General features: G+C 42.7%; 1 pseudogene; it reads right to left on the bottom strand.

Moving 5' to 3' along the window:
- Positions 1–4,540: 4,540 nt before the first annotated feature.
- LOC101699675 (small ribosomal subunit protein eS26 pseudogene) lies at positions 4,541–6,587 on the bottom strand (annotated as a pseudogene).
- Positions 6,588–12,556: the final 5,969 nt, after the last annotated feature.

The following is a 12,556-nucleotide window of genomic DNA, read 5'->3' on the forward strand; positions in this document are numbered from 1 at the left end:
GCATCAAACCGCATCACAGGTACCGGGCCCTTCTGTGTGCACAGCCTGGGAGACACACAGGCCAAAGCCAAAAGCCAGCCCTGGGGGCAGGAGGGCGAGGGCCTCTCCTCCCTTGAAGAGGAAAGCGTCCCTTCTCCCAAACCCTGGCATCCAACATGACCTTCCTCTCCACTGCCTGTCCCAGCTAGTGGGCCCCCTCCTCTCCCGCATCTGATCACCTCTCTCTGCTCAGTAGCTGGCTCTGGGCCAGGCCATGCTTGCCTCCTCCCTAGGCAGCTGCAGGAGTCTCCTTACCTGTCCACTGGCCCCAGCCCTGCTTCTCAGCAGGTCCTTCCACAGGCAGCTACACAGGGCCCTCTCCTGTCCCTCACTTCCTTCCCTTATAGATTATACCCAGGGTACCTTCTCTGCTGTCTACTGTGATCAAAATTCTATAGTTAGGGCCAGGGATTTAGCTCAGTGGCACCGCACCTGCCTCACAAGCATAAGGTCCTGAGTTCGATCCCTGGTACCAGGAAAAAAAAATCTGTATGTAATATGAACACACACACACACACACACACACACACACACACACACGCTCATACTATGTGATTTATATATGCAGATATATTGTTCTGCAAGGTTCATTGAGAAAAATAACAGGCCACACCCCACACCACCCCTTGTCCTTTTACCCCTTTCTAGAGGCCCCACTTCAATTCTCCAAGCTGGCTCTGTGGGTGTGGACTCTCTGCACCCCTACAGTGCAACGCAGGCCCGTGTGCTCCTTCTGGACCGTTCAAGCTGACATTACTGCCGCTTGGTACCACAGAGGGGGAGGATATGGCTCTCTCACCCTTGTGCACCTCCCCTTCCACCATTCTCCCAGGACAGTGGTACTGCACTACTGGCTATCCCAGTACTGGCATTGTGGCATTAGCACTAGGCTAATGCTCTTCACTGCTGCACTCTCTGGGGGGCTCTTGGTGTAATGTGATTACTTTCACTTACTTAAACTTTTTTCTTGGAGTTTTTACTTTTATTTTTGTTTCACTTTTTATTTTTATTTTACTTTTATTTTGTTTCATTTTTTAAAAAATGTGTTTAGCCAGTTCAACCCCAGGCACATCCGGGCAGGTGCCTACCCTGTCTCCACCCTTGTGGACACATCAGCACCCTATCCGTGTCTCCCTCTTGCAGAGAGCTCGTGGGTGCCTTGTAGGCGGCTCAGTCTGCACTGCTGCTCTCTGTGCCTGGGGCTACCTGTTGCTGTGGAAATCTCCTTCCTTTCTCTCCTCATCCCCCTGACTCTCATAGCTTCCTCCTGTTCATTCTACTCCCTCCTTTTTGGTGACAAATAGCTTTTTCATTTTTTGGACTTTTTTTGGTACCAAGGATCAAACTCAGGACATTGTGCTTGGCAGGCAGGTGCTGTGCCACTGAGCTATACCTCCAGCCCCCAAACAGCTTTTGATAGCTTCCTGGGAAAGGGTGCATGAAAAATAAACATTTGGAGACCATTTATACAAAAAAATGTTTTTATTCCCCACCCCATTTGATGGCTCGTTTGGCTGGGTATAGAATCCAGGGTTGAAAATTCCTCTCCTTCAGGAATTTCCTTCTCCTTCAGGACATTCCTCTATTGTCTTCTTGCTTCTACTGTGGCTGTTGAGAAGTCTGAAGCCAATTCTCATTCCTTATTTATGCGTACATCGAGACTCATAGGATTTTCTCTTCATTTCCAGTGTTCCGAAATTTCACAATGATTTATCTTGGTGTAGGACTATTTTCATGCATTGGGCCCTTTCAACATGGATAATCATTAAATTTTAGGTATCTTTAAAAATCAAACTTTATTATAGATTTAACTTTATTATTGATTTTTTCAAAATCAAATGTTATTTCACATTTGACTTTGAATGCTTTCTCCCTGAGATCAGGAATAAATGATATCCACTTTCTATACTTCCCTAGAATTTTAGCCAGGGCAATAAAGCAAGAAAAAGAAACAGTATAGATTGAAAATGAACTAAAACTGTCTTTATTTACAGATATGATCCTCTACATAGGAAACCGGATGTTATTTACCAAAAAAGTTAATAAATTAATAAGTGAGTTTAGTAATGTCATTGTATACAAAGTCAACATAAAAATTTAAATTTAGGGGCTGGGCATGTAGGTCAGTGCTAAGAGTGCTCACCTAGCATGCCCAAGGCCCTGGTTTCAATCCCCAGCACCACAAAAAGAATTAAAAAAAAATTTAATTTAATATAGTAGTCATGAACAATTAAACATTAAAATACAACTTACAGGGCTGGGGATTTAGCTCAGTGGTTTCTCCGCCTGCTGCGCAAGCGCAAGGACCCAAGTTCGATCCCTGGTACCAAAAAAAAAAAAAAAAAATACAACTTACAATGGCAGTGGGACACAAAGGGACAAATAACAAAGACAAGCAGCAATTGCACCCCTCCCCTCAGGACAGAACATTGCTGACGGAAATAAAGCAAGACCTACAAATGGAGAGACAGAACAGGTCTTGGAAAATTAAATATTGTTAAAATATAAATGATTTTCAGGGCCAGGGATTTAGCTCAGTGGTTACACTGCCTGCCTTGCAAGCGCAAGGACCTGAGTTCAATCCCCGGTACCAAAAACAAACAAAAAACTGTAGTTTTATCCAAATAAAATGTGATATTAAAAAAAATAATAAATAAATGATTTTCAAATAGCTCTAGAGATTTGAAAGAACTCCAAGCATTTTTTTTTTGTAGGGGGAAGAGGGGAGGAACCGACAAGCTGGTTCTAAATTTTGGATGGAAATGCAAAGGACTAGAAAGTCAAAAGAAGTTTGAAAAAGAAGAAGGAAGTTGGAGGATTTAAACTCCCTGGTGACTTTATCTGGCCCTCACATTTGATTCTGGCAAGTGAAGCTAACCTGCTAGTTGCTCAGCCAATACTCATTTCACCACCCCTTTCTTGTTTTTTTTTGGTACCAGGGATCGAACTCTGGTCCTTGTGCTTGCGAGGCAGGCAGCGGAACCACTGAGCTAAATCCCTTTCTTGTTAATGGAGCTCCTTATCAATGCGTGAGGCAACAATTTATTTGACTCTGTACTTGCTTTCTCAGACTCTGGCCTCCAGGAGGAACTCTTTGACACATATATGGCAACTAAACCATCAGCAGAAGTTTGCTTGGGTTTTCTGGGTAAGATTTGCTTTACTGACAAAATCAAGATAAAAGGGAAGAACACAGGTGCATGACACCATCTTTTCTTTCCTTTGCATTCAGGATGCAGTGGATATAAGTGTGATGTCTGCAGCAGTAGCAATCATTTTGTGACCATGTGGGAACAAATACAAGGTGGAATCACACAGATGCTTGCCCTGAGGCCACTGATCCACCAAAAAAGCAAGCCACGGCTCCTTTCCAAAAGGACAATAGATATTATTAGAAGAGAAGAACAGGCTCTTGCTTATGGCACTGTAAGCCATATTTTCTGTTATACAGAAACATTTTAACTGCCCAGAAAGTATACAATATCATGTTCAAAGTAATTTCCTCTTAGAATTTGAAACCCTGCCTCCGCCTCTGCTGGCCTCTGTTCTTGCTGATGTAAGAGTGGTTCATATTTCTCTTTTTGTGATTTATTTTTAAAAAGAGGAAGCTTTTTGTTTAACGTTCTCTTTATCCATGATGTTTGGGATATTTCTCAGTGTGTACAGGGGTCAGGCTTTTAAAAACCCATTCTACCTGGCACTGAGGGGCCCTCTCCACTTGTGTATCCCTTCAGCTCCAAAAGCTCTTTTTAGTTGCTCATTTCTGCCCCTTTCCTCCCCCTTCATCCTACTTTCTCCTTCTAGAATTTCAGATAGCAGTTATTAGACCATCTGAACCCAGGGCATTTGCACTGAACTACATCCCCAGCCCTTCTTTAAAAAAATTTTTTGAGTCAGGGTCTCACTAAATCACTAGATTGCCCAGGCTAGGCTGAAACTTGTGATCGTCCTGCCTCAGCCTCCCAGAATGCTATTACAGGCATCGTGTCCAGTTTATATTGCTTGTCTTTTCTTTCATATTTCCCAGCTTTCTATTCTAAGTTCTAGAGAACACTAACCCTTCTACTGATCTTTTAAATTACAGAAATATTTTAATGTTAAAAACTTTTTTGTTTTCTGACTTTTCCCTTCTCAAAGTACCTTGCTTTTGTTTTGTGGTATGGCATCTCCTAAAATAACTCTGGACAGCTTTTACCAAAGTCATCTTTTACATCCTCAATTATCTTTATTTTCTTTTGATTCGGTTTGTTTTCCTGCTAATCTTAGTATTTCTCTTTCAGTTCCAGTTTTTCCTAAACTATTTTTATTTTTTTGGTTTTTTTTGGTACCGGGGATTGAACTTGGGACCTTTTGCTTGCAAGGCAGGCGCTGGAAACACTGAGCTAAATCCCCAGCCCTAAACTTAAATTTTTTTTTTTTTTTGTACCGGGGATCAAACTCGGGTCCTAGCGCTTGTGCAGCAGGCGGCGAAACCACTGAGCTAAATCCCTGGCCCTAAATTTAATTTTTTAATCTTAATTTTTCTTAGCATTACTGGGGATGGAATGTAGGGCACCCTAGCACTCAGCTGTATCTCCAGCCCTCTTTATTTTTTACTTTGAGGCTGGGTCCTGCTAAGTTTTCCAGCTTGGCCTCAAATTTGTGACCTCCTGCCTCAGCCTCCTATGTATACATTTAATCTTTGCACTGTGATACATAGCACACCCATGAAAGTGTATAAAGGATTCACACCTTTAAAGAAAAAAAATAATTTTAAATTATGCAATCAACTCCTAAATTAAGAAAGGGCGCCTCGCCAGGACGGATCCCAGGCACCTCTCTGCTCGTGAGGAAATCAGTCTGTGATCTCTGCCTTTGCAGGGTTCTTGCTTTCTTTTTGTCCTTTACACCATGCGGGCTGCGCTCTTTTGTTCAACATTATTTTGAAAGATTCACTCAGGTTGGCATGGATCTCTGTAGTTCCCTCAGTTTCAGCCTGTATAATAATCCTGTGTGTGAACATTCTGGACCTCACTTGCCCAGCCTGCTGCACTGGGGAGTCTTTTCCAGTTTTAGGTTTTACAAATAATGCTGCAATGAACATTTTAAAACATGTTTTCCATTACACACTTTCAAGACATTGCCATTAATTTCCATCATAACCTTCCCCCCTCCAAAAAAAACCAAAAAACCTTCCCCTAGGGCTGGGGATGTAGATCAGTAGCACCGTGCCTGCCTTTCAAGTCCAAGGTCCTGAGTTTGATCCCTGGTACCAAAAAAGAAAACAATCTTCCCTCTTACTTCGAACACACTTATCCCATCATCCTTGCCACTTTCTGAAGCAGTTCTGGAAGTCCTCTTTTGTTGAGTGTCATGGCTGCCTCAACGTCCTGGATCCATTCAAAATGTTTACCTCTTATGGTTGTTTTGACTTTGGGGAAGAGCCAGAAGTCACACAGTACCAGACCTGGTGACTAAGATGAATGAGGACATGCTGTAATATTTTTATGAGCTTGCCTTTACGTCAGATGGCACCTGACAGCAGCAGAATTCACCATGTTTTTGATCACACCTCATAAACACAAATTTTTAAAAAATTTAAATGCACAGTGTATTTTTTTTTTTTTTTTTTTTTGGTACTAGGGATCAAACTCAGGACCTTGCACTTGTGCGGCAGGCACGGTGTCACCGAGCTAAATACCCGGCCCTGCACAGTGTATTTTTGATCAGCTCTTGTATTTACTTATTTTGCAGTACTGGGGAGTAAATCCAGGGATCACACAGGCCAGGAAAGCTCTGTACCACTGATCTACCACCCAAGACTGTCTTTATTTTGGGGGGTTTTTTTTGGTACCGGGGATTGAACTTGGGACCTTGCGCTTGCAAGGCACGCGGTGGCACCACTGAGCTAAATCCCCGGCCCCAGACTTTATTTTTGATACAGGGTCTTGCTAAGTTGCCCGGGTGGACCCCAAACTTGTGATCCTCCTCCCTCAGCCTCTCCAGTAGCCTGGGTTACAGGCGTGTGCCACCACACCTGGCCTACTTTGTCAATTTATGAGAGTTTAAAATATTTTGCTTCTCAGTTCACTATATAGTCTTTTGATAGAGAGCTCATGGTTTCGTTTTTTATTTTAAAGTATAACGTCCATTTTATTAGTTCATTCCCTCTGCCCGGAGACGACTTTTCTTCAGTCCATTAAAACTCAGGTCTTTACATGGGCTTTAGTGGGGGTCGTGGGGCAGCACCAGCAGGTCTAAATCGGGGCGGAGGTGTTAGGTCCTTCCGGGCTTCAGGGGATCGATTCCTGACCACCTTGCTGTGAATGGCACAACTCACACCATAATGCGGCTTCACATAGACCTTGGGAAGCACATGAGAGTCGAAGACACTCGCTTTGGAAATGTCCCTGACGTGGTGGCCTCTACCATGTTTCGAATGAGGGACTTAATGGCCTTATCCTTGGGCACGCACCGGGCGCAGTTCGTGCAGCGAACAGGCTGCACACAGCCGCGGCCATTTTTGGCACGACTGTTGTTCCTTCTTTTTTTGGTCATCTTGGAAGGGAGGACCTGAAAGGGAGAGTTCATAGTTTTAATGTAGTCAAAATTATCAACTGTTTCCTATCTGACTTATGCTCTTTTTTTCTTTTTTTTCTTTTTTGTACCGGGGATCGAACTCGGGACCTTGCACTTGCGAGGCAGGTGGTGGAACCACTGAGCTAAATCCCTGGCCCTCACAAATATATATATATATATATATATATATATATATATATATTTTGCTCTTTGTTTCTTAAGAAATTATTCTTTATTTCATGGTCATAAAGGTATTTTTTAATATCATGTAGAAGCTCCAAAGTTTTGTCTTTTACATTATAAGGTTTTTAGGTCTTATGGAGTCACTTTTCAAGAGATAGGAGACTCAAATTCATTTTTCATATTTGGATAATCAATGATCTTAGTACTATTTACTGAAAAATTCATTCTTTACCTACTGACCAAATTTTAGTCTCTCTTTCTGCTCTTTGTGTATATATTTAATTTTTGTGTGCATATATATATGTCTCTGTATTGCCTTATGTATAGTTTCTCTACATAGTTTTCTGTATATTCACTATAGTCCACATATGGTCTCTATAATCTATATATGTATATGACTTCTATGTAGCCTCTCTAGATAGTTTCTACATAGTCTCTATATATAGTCTTTCTTTTTTGTTTTTTTGGTACCAGGGATTGAACTCGGGACCTTGTGCTTGTGAGGCAGGCGGCAGAACCACTGACCTAAGTCCCCAGCCCCAGTCTCTCTATATTTTCTATCATCTATAGTTGCATGTAGTCTTTTTCTATATACAAATGAGGCCCTATGTAGTCTCTCTCTTATAGTCTCTCTATATCCTCTTATAGTCTAATAGTCTTTCTTACATACACCCTATACATAGTTTCTCTATACATACATAGTCTTTATATATATAGTCCCTTTCTATACAGAGTTTCTCTATCTATATGCTCTCTATAGTCTTTCTCCTGTCTGTTCGTATATATCTAGGAGGGCTCTCATTTTTATTCCGATCCCCTCTTTGTCTAGTCTTGTGTCAATAGAACACTGCCTTATTTGCCTTGTCTGGATATCTGCCGGGGACTATTCTATCACCACCATCTGCTTCTCTCCTTCTTTCTTCTTCAAAAGTTCTTGGCTGGGCTCAACTGTTTCACTTCCATGTAAACTTTAAATTTAGCTCATCAAGGTGCAAAATAATTAAACACGTGTGGTGATTAGCATTGTCCCACTTTTGTGTCTTCAATCTATGCATGTGGCTCAACTCAGCATTTGTAGATCTTACTGTTGCTCTATAAAATTGTATGATTTTTTTCCATAAGGGCCTTGCACATTTTATTAATTTATTATTCCTATTTTACATATTTTAAAGTAGAAATAATATCTATTTTAACTTTATGATTGTTAGCATGAGGACAAACGAAAATAGATTTTTGTATACTAGTTTTGTCCAACAATTTTGTTAAATTCTCTTATTAATTCTAATGAATAATCTGAAAAGCTTTTTAAAATTTGTGAAAATGATGAGAATTTTGTTTATTTTAATACTCTTTTCTTTCATTTTGTTGTTTTTCTGTGTAGGACACCACTGTTGAAGAGGAATCTTATGAAAACCATAGATTCAAGACACAGGCATAACTTGAAATTTTCTAACAGCTACATACAAAATTTGAAAGGAACAGATTAAGTTAATTAAATTCATTTTTAGAATATATTTCATTTATCTAATGTATTAATAATATTATCATTTCAAAATGTAATTGATAGCAACATAATTGAGACTTTTACAGTGAGTTTTGTGAGTCCTAAGACTGGAACCTGGTGGGTATTTAACTTTACTCCTCTATCCCATTTGGATTAGTCGCATTTCAGATGCTCAGGGGTGACTGTGGCTGGTGGCCCCCCCAGGTGGGGAACAGATGTCCGATATTAGGGGGGAAGTGTTACAAAACAGGGACTACAGCCTCCCTTGCTTGTTACCCATCTCAAGGGGATGCTTGGAACATTTTACCATCAAGTAGGATACTTGCTAGAGGTTTTGTTTTGTTTTTGCAGATGCCAGGATAAAGACATTCCCTGGATTCCTAGTTTGCTAGGATTTTAATAACATAACAGATGCTGGCTTTTTCCTGGAACTATGGAGATGATATGTCTTCCACCTCTGATCTTCTAATGTGGTGAAACACCCTGACTGAGCTAGTTTGTCGCCTCCCCGCCCCGTGTTGGGGATTGAACTCAGGGGTGCTTTACCACTGAGCTGTATCCCCAGCTGCCCTCCCCCTCCTCCTCCTCCTCCTCCTTTTTCTGTCTTAGGGTAGGGTTTTTCCTACCCAGTTGCCCAGGCTGGTCTTGAACTTGTGATCAGCCTCCCAAATCAGTGCTTGAGGCACTGCTCCTAGTTTAAATTGATTTTCAAAGTTAAACCAGCCTAATTTTATCACAAAGTATTATCACTTTTTATATACTGCCAGGTTTGATTTGCTAATGCTTTCAGATTTTTTTTGTATCTTTCTTCATGAGTAACACTGGTCTATAATTTTCCTTTTTTGTACTGTACTTGTCATACAAAGAATTAGGAGGAATTCCTCTTCCTCTTATGTGGGGATGTTGGGGTTAAGACTGGAATGATTTCTTTTTAAAATAAACCACAGGTGAAGCCCTCTGGGTCTGGGTTTCTTTGTGGGGACCATCACTAACAATCCACCCATTTCCTTTCGTGATTAAGGGGAGGTCTGTTTAGCTTATGCAAAAGACTTCAGGTCACTGAAATACCCAGACACGTTCATACCAGCTGCACCAGTACACAGCCGCACTGCCAGTCACCTGAACACTCTGACCCAGGTCCGCCAGCCCTCTATAAATCAGTCTGTGCTGGGGTCAGGCATCGCCTCCTGTACTACACACTGGTGTCATGACCAGGGTCAGCCCACTGTGTCTTCCCTCTGTTCTCTTGGTCAATTTCACCAAAGGGCTAGCAACACTCTTAAGTCTTTTCCTAGAGAAAACTGGGCTGGGGATTTAGCTCAGTGGTTCTGCTGTCTGCCTTGCAAGCGCAAGGTCCTGAGTTTGATCCTTGGTACCAAAACAAAAAAAACAAAAAAAAACCCCAAACAACAAAAAACCACGTTTTCTGATCCTATCTTTTTTTTTTTGTACCAGGGATAGAACTCAGGACCTTGCACTTGTGAGGCAGGTGTGATGCCACTGAGCTAAATCTCCAGCCCATTTGATCCCATTTCATTACTTTCTGCCCTTACTCTCTTCTTGCCTTCCATGTGATTTCTTTGGCTTACTTGGCTATTCTTTTTCTAGCTTTTTGAAATCGGTGCTTGGCCATTATTTTCAGACTTTCTATTTTCCAAAATAAGTGCTAAAATATTTTAAGTACTGTACTCCCTTAGTAATAGCCCACAATCTTAATATGTAACATTTCCATTCTCATTCAGTTGATATATTTTATGATTTCAATTGACTTTTTTCTTTTTGTTCCATCAGTTACTTAGAAACATACTTAATTTCCAAACTGAGGGGGCTTTCAAAGTTCTTTCAAAATTATGTTCCAAACACAAGGGGCTATCAGTTATTGATCTCTAGCTTATGGGGGGTTTTTTGTGGTTTTTTTGGGTACCGGGGATCGAACTTGGGTCCTTGCTGATCTCTAGCTTAAATAGGTCGATGTCAGAAAATATACTTTATATGATTCAGGCTTTTGAACACTGTTTTGGTAAATATCATCAAGTTTATTAATGACATTGTTCAAATCTAACCTTAGGAATATTTTTTCTGCTTGTTCTGCTGATTATAGAGGAATATGTCTTAAAATCTATAATTTGGATCCATAGTCTGTAATTGTGGTTGTCTATTTCTTGTAGTTCTATTTGTTTCCTTGAATGACTTTAGTATCTGGATACAAATTTGAAATTGTCCTACCCTCCTGGTCAATTGTATCCTTTTCTCTATGAAGTGACCCTTTTTGTCTCTAGTGATCCTTTCCATATATTAAAAAACCCACACCCACATTCTTTTAGTTAGCTTTTGCATGCCATTTCCCTCCACGCACTTTCAATCATTTAGTATCTGTATGTTTGGGAAATATCAGTGATCCAAATGGCACCAAGTTGGAATTTATGCAGTCTGCTAAGCTTCGTATATTAACCACAACATTTAGTCCACTTGTACTTACTCAATTACAGAATCTTTGAGTGAATACCTATCATCTTTTTGTCCCACCAGTTGTATTTATTTTTTCCTGCTGGCCTCAGGATTGCTTGGGTTGGTTTTTTTATTCCAATAATTTAGATAAATATCACACACTGTATTCCCATTCTCTGTTTTTCTTAGTGATGGCAACTTGGATTTTCAGCTCAGCCGTCTTCACTTTCTTTCTTTCTTTTTTTTTGGAACCGGGGATTGAACTCAGGACCTTGGGCTTTCAGGCAGGCGCGGTTCCTTCCACTGAGCTAAATCTCCGCCCCTATCTTCACTTTCTTTCTGAAGAATGTCAGGTCTTAGAACGCGGTACCTCCACCCAGTCAAGTTTATATGCCACGACTATTGCGTATTTTAATTCTATTTTTATCCAGAAGACAGTTGCTATTTTATATTATCAATGGTCTTCATTGTTTTTTCTTCCGTATTGCAACAGACCTCAGTCTGATCATCTTCCTCCATCCCCGAAATTCCTCCGTTGGAATTCCCCTTAGGGAGGGACAAAGTCTTAGTGTTTGTATTTGTGAATGTCATTATTTCACTCTCATTCTACAAAGATATTTTCAGTGGATACACAGTTCTTGAAAGATCTTTTCACTGGATACCTAATTCTAGGATGATGATTATTTTCTCTCCAGGCGTTTGATGTTATCCTACTGCCTTTTGGCTTCTCTTGCTAAAAATATCAGGTATAAGTCTAACATTCTCTTTTCCTGTGCGCTAAATTTCATCCTAAGAGAAACAGGGCGCTATGGGACTTTGCTAAACACAAATGACCCAGTCACATGCTCATTTTACAAAGCACTCTGGCAAGGCGTGGACCAGGACCGGTGAGGACCCGCACTCCGGGAGGAGGATGTGGCCGTGAACCAGGGCGCAGGGTGGGGGTGTCGGCTGGGCAGCCCCGGGGTCATCGCGGGGCCGGACTCCGGATCAGCTCAAGAAACTAAGACGGGGCGGACAGGACGACTTTGGGTTCTTTTTTTGTTTTGAGACAGGGTCTCGCTATGTAGTTCAGGCTGCCCTTGAACTATGTAGCCCTGGCTGGCCTGGAACTCGTGGCGATCCTCCTGCCTCAGCCTCCCAAGTCCTGGGATTCCAGGTGTGCGCCACCACGCCAGGCTGACTCCGGGTTCTTGGCAGGGAAGAATGGAGGTGCGGTCGTAAAACGGGACTGAGATGGTTGGGGGTAATCAGTTGTCTTGGATCTCAAGATCCATTCATTCATTAGCAAGACAGACAGCATGGCAGCAAAAAGCGCCCCCCCCCCCGTACACCTCATCTCCGCCGTGGCGAGCTGCTGTCGGGCCTGGGGGACCTGGGGACCCTGCGGGCTGCTCTGCACACCGCCGGTCGGACGTGCCACTCCGGAGCAGGGTCCGGCGAGCAGGATCCGGCGACGCCAGGGACCTCGCTGTCCCCGTTGTCCAGCAGACGAGGGTCGACGACCCCGCCAGGCCTCTGGCGCTGTAGGACATGAGGCAACGTCCCCGGAGTCATCGGAAGGACTTGGGCACTCGCGCCTCAAAGTTAAAGATCGCGTCCAGCCAGGCCCCCAGCAGCGAGACGAACCGAGCGCGACCGCAGCTCACAGACCGCGCAGCACCAAATAAGTCCCGCCGCCGCGCGGCTCTGCTGAGCAGCGCGTGGCCGGCGGGGGCGGGGCTCGACGGAGAGGGGCAGGGCTGACCCGGAGGGCTCAAGCAGAGCCTGGCGGCCGGCCGGCTCGCTCTCTGCCCCGCCCCTCCCCGCCCCCTCCGCGCGCCC

The sequence above is a fragment of the Heterocephalus glaber genome, unplaced genomic scaffold (genome assembly GCF_053883595.1).
Source record: "Heterocephalus glaber isolate CG9 unplaced genomic scaffold, H.glaber_assembly_v1.0 deba00001444, whole genome shotgun sequence".
NCBI classification, from domain to species: domain Eukaryota; kingdom Metazoa; phylum Chordata; class Mammalia; order Rodentia; family Bathyergidae; genus Heterocephalus; species Heterocephalus glaber.